At 50.4% G+C, this 8,538-nt stretch overlaps 1 pseudogene; it reads right to left on the bottom strand.

Annotated features, from left to right (window-relative positions):
* Nucleotides 1–5,297: 5,297 nt before the first annotated feature.
* On the bottom strand, nt 5,298–6,694 carry LOC136302463 (uncharacterized; annotated as a pseudogene).
* Nucleotides 6,695–8,538: the final 1,844 nt, after the last annotated feature.

Below are 8,538 nucleotides of genomic sequence, written 5' to 3'. Positions count from 1 at the left end.
AAGTCTGAAGTCAGGCAAGCTGCAAAAATGTTCAGACACTGAGGCTAGACTGTCACATCTCTCAGTACCAGTCAGAATTTGTAAGCGTGGCAAGAAGGCATTGTCAAATTGTCAAATGGTCACACTGCCAAGGTCTTGCCTGGAGCAAGGAAAATGACCTGGTAGATCTCCTGGTCTCTCAAGCGTGAGACAGCAGTCTGTAAATTTCCTCTGCATTTTTGTATAGCTATAATCAGCTGGCCACACGTTCAGAGGGAGAAGAATCTTGCTTGCCTGAAAGAGAAACCTACCCCCTATCATAGCTTTCTTTCCAAGATTTGACTGAAGGAAATACTCCATGGTCAGGATTAGAACTGCATATTTTAGAGACTGAAACCCGAGAAGAAAGAAGAAACTCTCCTTCTCAGCTGAGGTAGTCATCCTCAATGCTTCAGGCCCAGTGGCCATGCACTTGAGAGCAAAATGCCTCATCTGCCTTCTGACAGAGCCCTTCTGCATCCTGCAGGTTTTAGGCATTTCCAGCAGAGATCTCCAGTCTGGGCTGGCTTGCACTCCAAGATCTAAATGCTTTCTCTTTTCTTTGTGGCTCTTTTGTTTCTCGGACTTTTGGAGAGGTTTGTAAAGCACTCAACACTGCCACAGGAGGAGAGATAAATGCCAACAGCCCCCACAGACTCTGCTGCTCTCAGGGGCTTTCCTCTCTGGTGTCAGCTGTGGCTGCAGCTTTGGGTAGAGCTGTGTTGAAAAGACACAAGTAGCACAGACTTGTGGCAGCCTGCAAATTGCATTTGGGACAGTCTTTGTCCTTCTCAGGTGCCAGAAGGAAGGCAAGTAGGGTAGTTGTTCCTTTCACAGAAGGACTCGCTCACTTGCTGAATTGCTAAAACAAAGGTGGTGCCTCCTCGAGCATCTCCCTGCTCTTTAGGGCTACAGCTTGAGTCCTGAATTCTCATTTCTGCCTGCCAGCAAATACATCTGAATGATACTTGTGGGAGCTCAGTACCTCTGAACGGCACAACCAATAGGATTTCTGCAGATACCATTTCATATTTGCATTACACTATGTTTATAGATTGTAAGACCACTGTTCACACCTTCATGCCTTTCTTGATTGGTTTGTCTGCTTTGTTTGCTCAGCTCACGTCCCTTAGGCAATTTGATTGGCTATAATTCCGAGCCTTCTTGGCCTCTAGCTCATTCCTCTTGTCCTGGTATTCAATTTCCCAGGCTCCTCTTCTTTTTAGACCAGTTTGTGTCTCTGTGGCCTTGATATATTCCCAAAGAGCTGCTACTTGTAACTAATATCTCTAGGTGGTAGTTGGGCTTGAGCACTTTGTATTCCAAGTTATGCAGATACATTGCTGCAGATACATTGCTACAGTTAGTGGTAGCTCCTCAGCCACCTGCAGTGCTGATGGCTCTCTCTTCTGCTGGAGAAGAGGCCAAAGAGGAGCAAAATGAGCAAAGTTCCCACAACCCGACAGCTCTGGTGACAGCAGAGTAAGATTTTCCTGAGATACTAATGCCAATTCTGGAGGGTGCTGTCTTTAGTGCAAGGCAGAAGTGCAAGTTACTGCCCAGCCAGCACTTGCTGCTGCTGGCTAAGGATGCTGAGTGCTGCAATCCTGCCAGGTCCTAGCATTTGCCCCAGCCAGTGACAGCTGGGAAATGGGCTTTGATCTGCCATGTTGAGGCACCAAAGGGCTGGTGCTCCAGGTGAGCATCTGGCTCAGTGAAGCGCTATGTCTTGGCTTCTGCAGCGCTCTAGCCCAAAGGGTGCATGGGCTCCTTCTGGAGGTCACAAGGTTTTGTTTGTTTGTTTTCCCATTTGGGACCTGTATTTGGCTTGTGGAAGTGTTCTGCATTTTTCTTGAGTCGTTCTTCACTTCCACAGAGACATCAGGCTTTTGATAAGTCCCAGCTATTCCTTCTGTCCTCCATATCCAAAGCTGTGCCATACCACAGGTGGTGCCTTCAAAGTGACTCCAGTTCCAGCCTAGACTTCTCATCTTCCAGACGACTCCTTCCACAACACGCCCAGCAACACCAACCCCAGCTCAACACCCTGCCAAGACTCGCAGCTGTCCCCATCCCTCCGCAGAGCTTTCCCACCCCCTGGTTCCCTGCACGTGCCGTGGCATGGCACTCAGGAGGATGTGCTCCAAGGCCTTCCCCGGTAGCAAGCTCAGGCTGCCAGGCCTACGGTTCCTGGATCATCCTTCCCACCCACCCTTCCCATGCACGGCTGTTCCATTTGCGCTCAGCTCAGACTTGTCCGCTTAAGTGGGACTGCTGGTAAAGGATGGAGAGCAGCCTGGCAAGCTCCTTCTCCAGCTCCCTCTTTACTCTCGGGGGAGGTAAAACATGCCACAAGAAAGCAAGCAGTGCCAAAAGACTTGGGCCAGCATCAGTCACATTTAGGAATGAAACAAGGCCTTTGTTTGATATAAGGAAGCACAGGCAATTGACAGAAGGGAAGAGTACTTAGCACAGATATCCAGAAGTAGGTAGCACCAGTTCACATAAGAAAAACCTGGAAGCCTAACTTGGAAAGAGAGTGACTTGACAAAAAGCTATAGACATAGCCTTGGGGAAGACCTAAGGGCCGCTACGGAATCAGCCCTGTGCAGGGAAGGGGTGAGGAAGATGAGCTGCTTTGGTGCACTGACACTCCTCCTGGCCAGCAGGTAGACATTAGCTTCAAGTCTAGGACTCTGACGCAATGTGTTTCTTTCTAAGCCCCTGCCTATGGAATCACCTCAGCAGTCTAAAGACAGAAGGTATTTTGGATAGAATTCCTACAGAAAGCCACTGCAATTTGGACGTGGCAAAGAAGCCTTGTGCTGGGGTGCAGAGCCCTAACCTCCTGCCAATCAAAGAGCTTTTGGTGGACAGTGCATTTGTCTGCTGATTTCTTTGAATTCTAGAGACCTCTCAGGACTGCTCTATCCTGAGGGAACGCCCTTGGCCTTGACCTGTAGGCACCGGCGCAAGCTTCAAATCAGCTCCCTCAGATTCCAGGACCTCTCTTGGCCGGCATCCTGACGGGGATGCAGGACTGCTGTGAGGCACTGCTGGGACCCGGCAGAACAGGACCGGCTGTCTCGTGTCCATGTAGCAGCACCCCCAGACACAGCCGGGGTCATCCCGAAAGCAGACAACGCTCACGTGTCTGCGGAGAGGGGCAAGGAGTGCTGAGCTCCTCTCAGGGTGTCTCATCTGGGCATGCTCCACAACACGCCCCCATTTGAAGGCTTGCTAATGCCCAGCTGCCAGAAATGCCTGCCTGGTTCTCTCCAAGATGCACAGGAAGAGCCAGTGAGCAGGGCGCCTCCGGGAGGCAAACCTTCCAAGCCTTTTCTGACGCCATGGACACCCCAGGATCAGCCAAGACTCTCCGTGCCGCCTGGCCCACACAGCCCAGCTCAGTGCTGGCCCTTTGGGCCACAGCAGCTTCCAGCAAGCAAGAGGCAAATGCATATTGCCAAGAGTTGAAACACAGCAGACAGGTAAGATGTGAGAGGTGTGTGCGCGAAGGCCTTTGAATTCACAGCTCTCAAAGACAGCTTTGGGGCTGGCAGCTGGACAGAGATGCTCCTGCTCACACCTGTGTCCAAACGGGGGGGAACAGACCCTGCTGCAGGTCCTGGCCTTGGTCTCCGCAAGTCCAGGTGGATTCCAAACCTGCTCTTCACAGCCTTCTCCCTGCCCTTGTCCATCTGCCAAGTGCAACGGGCCTCAAGTACTGAAAGGACCACAGAGAGCCAAAGGGGGACTGTTGCGCCTACAGCACTGGGAGCTCCTAGGAAAGCGCTTTCCTTCAGCAGCAAGCCCCCTTCCCCCAGAGGCATTTCCCCAAATGTGTACCTTTCCTGGGGAACACCAACACACTCTTAAGAAACCCTGGCAAGGCTGAATTCCTTCTGGTGCTTTCTGGACAGGCGCTCCAGCTCTAGCTGGGATTTCCCCCAGTGTGGTTCCAGGTGGAGGTTCGCACATGCAGCCTCAGGCCCTCTACAAACACAAGCTGCCGGCTGCCTCTTCACCTGCCTCGACACCTGCCTGCGCTCACAGCAGCAAAACCAGGCTCTTCCCGGCCTGAGAGCAGAGCCCTGTTCCCGCAGGATGCTCTTGCCAGCACCTTCCAGGACTCTCTGCTGTGCACGCAGCACTTTTCATGCCCGGTCTCCACAGCCTTTGGAACACAGAGCACAGCCTGGCTGGCGCTGCCATCAGCACACCCCAAACACAGGCGGAGGAAGGAGAAGCAGGGGCTGCTTTGTGGCCATGCCCAGGAGAGACTGGAAGGCTGCCCTCCCTCTGCTCTCACTTGCTTGGCTTTCTGACAGGCTCTGAGGCAGGGGCTGCGATTCCTCAGCTCTGGGGACCAGAACCGCAGCCGGGATCCCGGCACTGCCTGACGGTACTCGGGCCATTGGCTCGGTCACGCGTCCGAGTCTCGGCCACCGTGCTGCTGCTTCTTCACTTGCCCTTAGGCACACCCAAAGCTCCCTGTTAAGGCCTGATGGTCTCTGCTTCTGCCCTCTCCCTGACCCTGTGCAGCGATGGAGCACTGCTGTGCTTTCAGGAAGCTATTCTTGAAAGCTTCCAGCATTCCAAGCTCCTTTGCCCTCTGTAGATGCTTGCCATGGAATCCCTCACAGCTGGGTTCAGAGCATACTCAGGTTGGCTCTTCCAAAATCCAGGAGCTTCAGGCTGCTCAGTAGGACCTTAAATGCCACAGTGTTGTGGAACTGGACCTTCAGCACAGGCACCTTTCCAGCCTGACGCGGCCTCGCTCCTCTGTGTCTCTGCACAAAACACGGCGCGGAAGAGGACGGCAGCAGGGGCCTGTGTGTGCCAGGGCTCAGGTTTTTACGCCGCTTCACCTCCACAGAGACGCTGGTAAAGTGAAGAAGCCAAAGTGTTTAATAATGAAAGGTGAAGCAAAGGGATGAGCTGGGAGGGAATAAGGGGGGATGGGCAGGGTCTGAGGGCTGGAGGGAGGGAGCTGTCATCAGGGAGGGAGAAGGCTAGAGCTATGGGAGCTCCCCACAGGCTGAGCTGTGCCCAGGATCAGCCGTGCCTGGAGTGACACTGAGCGATGTTCTCTTCACTGGCTCCTGCTACTGTTCTTGCAACACTGGTTCTCTAAATCCAGCAGATGGTATTAGTTCTGCAGATCTTTGTCCAAAAATTGCTTGGATTTCCAAGTAAGTGGAGGATGGGCTGTCGTCTTTGCGGAGAGGAGGTGCGCTGGGTTGTCGGTTTGATGGTTCCAATACAATATGTTTGGGTCAGAGCCAATTAGAAATTATTTTAGCCAATTTATCATATGGCAGTTTATCCATTACTTCTCGTGGCACTCCCCTTTTCAGTCCTAGCCACCACCGTTGCTGCCAGTTGGAAATTTGTTTTCCCTTTTCTGATTTTTCATTAGGAGAGGCACTGTGTCTGACTCCTCTGGGTTTTTCTTGTTTGTCCTCTGAGTACTTCACTGGTCCATATTTTCTACTGTAACTTATTAACTCCTCTGCTACCTCACTCCATGTCCAAAGTTTATGACTGCTGTTATATTGTCTGCTAGGAGTTGTAAAAGGTGAGGAGTCAGTGGAGTCAGTGGAACCACTTCGATCTCTTGTATGGCCAAGAAATCTTTCAAGTCTTTCTGCCGGAGAGATAGATGCTCTTGTTTATTGAAGAAGAATTGCTGTTGGTTTAAGAGATTCTGGCAAACCTCGAATTAGGGGGGTCATGATCTCAGGTTTGGCAGGCTGTTGCATTGGTGACTCATAGCCAGAGATTAATTTCCTTTCATGTATCATTTGCAAGCATGCAGCTTTGTGTATGTTTTCTAGGAGTTGGTCTGGAGTGCCGACTATTGCCAGAGGGTCACCCCTCTCAAGGGAGTTTAACCCCCCTGCCCAGTAAGCTGCACGCTGTGCCAGGGACCATGGAGCACATGTATTTCCTGTTGTTAAGAAAACTCCATGTCCCCAATAGCCACTTGCTTCTTGTTCACTTAATTGAATTTGGTCACCCCCAGTGAGGGAAACTCTAAAAACATACTCCGTCTCTGATTCACTTGGGAGGCGGGAGTATTCTTTCTTTAATTGAGCTAATTCAGTGGCCGTGTATGGTATTTCTTTGGTGGTTATGTGGGGATCATGATCCTCTTCATTTATAGAATTATATTCTGTTTTGATGAGAGGTCTCAAGTTGGAGCAACAGTTTTCCCCACAATTTTGCATGTGTTCTAATTCTTTCTGAGGGTAGATTTGTTTAATGTTGTATGTCTCCTTTCCTTCTATTTCTGTGGGTGAATCTGCAGATTTTAAGTTTTTACTTCGCCCTTCTGCAAGGGAAGTCTGCAGCAAATAATTCTTTCCTGTTCTAATTGTGTTTGCAAAGCTTCTACCAAATTTTGCAGGGATTCTATTACTGCTTTTTCTTCACTTACCCGTTTAAAACGGGTTGCTATGGCTGCCGAGAGACAGGCCCCCAAAACTGAGCAAAGAATGGTTTTATTTCTGCCCAGTTTATATCTAGCATCATGTTGTAAAGGATATATTCTATTCACTATGTTTTCAAAGTTAAACCAATTATTCTGTGCCCACCTTTCTCCATCTGGAGAAGGTCTAGCGCCATGTTTTGCTAACAAAGCAAAAAATGCATTCTTATCTTTTTCAGTCATTTTGTGAAGGGACCAAAACCACTCTCAGGGAGGTATTCTTAAAGTTACACCAAAAGCACAGCTACAACTGTGTTTCCCTTTGCTTCCCTGGAATGGGCGAGGAGACAAAAACTGCCTGGGAGGTTCACCTTAGTTACAAATACTTGTCTCCTCAACTACACCAAGCAGCCCAAAACACACAAAAAAACCTAACTACAGTCCCATCTTTTGCACAATGAGATCTTTTTGTGAAATCCTGATGACAGTGAGTGCTATTCGCCTGGGCGTATAGAGTTTGTGGGAATTTTCCCTCGCCCCCCTTGCTTTCTAACAGCGCTCACCGAATTGGTGTGCTAGGTGTGGCTGAGACGAGGGTCCTTTCCCTGTTACAAACTATATAAAACCCGCAACCCCTCTGTCCATCAAGATCCTGTCCGTGACGCCAATTTAATGTCAGGGTCCGCAAATATATGCAGGGAACCTGATGGTTTGTTTTAAGGATCTCAAGGCGCATAAGACACAGCAGGTGACAACGCAGTTCACTCAATCAAAAATGCACCTTTATTTAGTGCCAACAAATGCAATAGTGGGGATTTGAAGGGAAATAAAGGATAGCAAGAAAAGAGAAAGGGAGGGTGGGTTATAGCTACCAACGGAGAGACGAAATCCTCGTGGTCCGGCCAATAGATCCGTCTTCTTCTGTGGGGAGATCTCAAAGTCTGTGGTTAATTCAGGGGTCCTTATAGTCCTCTCTGAAGCGACAGGCAGTTGGCCAAACAGGTGGGGGAAATCAGTACAGTGTGCTCATTTTGAGAACTCAGAACAGGTCAGCCGTCAGCAGGTACAGTGTCAACCAGTACAAGTCAGCAGGCGCGGTCACTTCACCGTGACTTGCCAATCGTTTCTGCTCAGGTTCTGATGTTCCGATAGAAATGCGTGCTGGGTTTTTTCCATCAAACACACCGGCAGGCAGCACTTGGTCAACATCCCACCTCAGCCAGGCCAGAACTCCTGTGCTGAGATTTTAAAGTCCCTTTTAGGGGTTTCAGTCTCTGTCGTTGACGATGGTCGTGAGGCAGATGAGGGATCTTTGGACTGTCTCTTATACATGGGGCCCTGCAGTGTCACATGGGCCCTTTGGTTCCATGATGCCCTACAGTGTCACAACGGTGGCCTTGGTCCAATGGGGCCCCAAAGTGACACAATGGCCACTTGGTTCCATGAGACCCTGTAGGACCACAATGATCTCCTTGGCTCTGCAGTGTCACAATTGGACTCCTGGTTAAAGGAGACCCAAAAGTGTCACAATGGATCCTTGTTTCTATAAAGCCTCACTGTGTCATCATATTCTCATCAGTTCAATCAGGCCCCACAGTGTCCCAATGGTCTACATGGCTCAGCAGTTTTGAAATGGCCTTGGTTCCATGAGGCCCTGCTGTGCCACACAGACCCTTGGTTACACAAGACCCCACAGTGCCACAAGGATCCCCTTTGCTTTCATAACGCCCGAAAGTGTCATAATGGCCCCTTGGTTCTCGGAGGCCCCTCAATGTCACAATGGACCACTTGGTTTCCTTGGCCTCCCCTGTGTCACAAGGGTTCCTTTATTCCATGAGCCCTTGTAGTGCCACACTGCTCTCCTTGGTTCCATGAGGGCCTGAAGTGTCACAACGTCCCATTGCTTCTATGGGGCCCCAGAGTGTCACAATGGCCCCTTTGTTCCACAGTATCGCAAAGGACACTTATGGTTCCTTGAGGCCCCAAAGTGTCACAGTGGCCCCTGGTTTCCATGGGGACCCCAGTGTCATAAGGGTCTCCTTGGTTCCACAGTGTGACAATGCACCCTTGGTTACAGGAAGCCCTGC

This window comes from Chamaea fasciata, unplaced genomic scaffold (genome assembly GCF_029207755.1).
Source record: "Chamaea fasciata isolate MVZ Bird 193981 ecotype frontalis unplaced genomic scaffold, bChaFas1.0.hap1 SCAF_29, whole genome shotgun sequence".
NCBI classification, from domain to species: Eukaryota; Metazoa; Chordata; class Aves; order Passeriformes; family Sylviidae; genus Chamaea; species Chamaea fasciata.
Note: the sequence above shows the minus strand (reverse complement) of the source record. Positions and strands in the feature narration are given on the sequence as shown.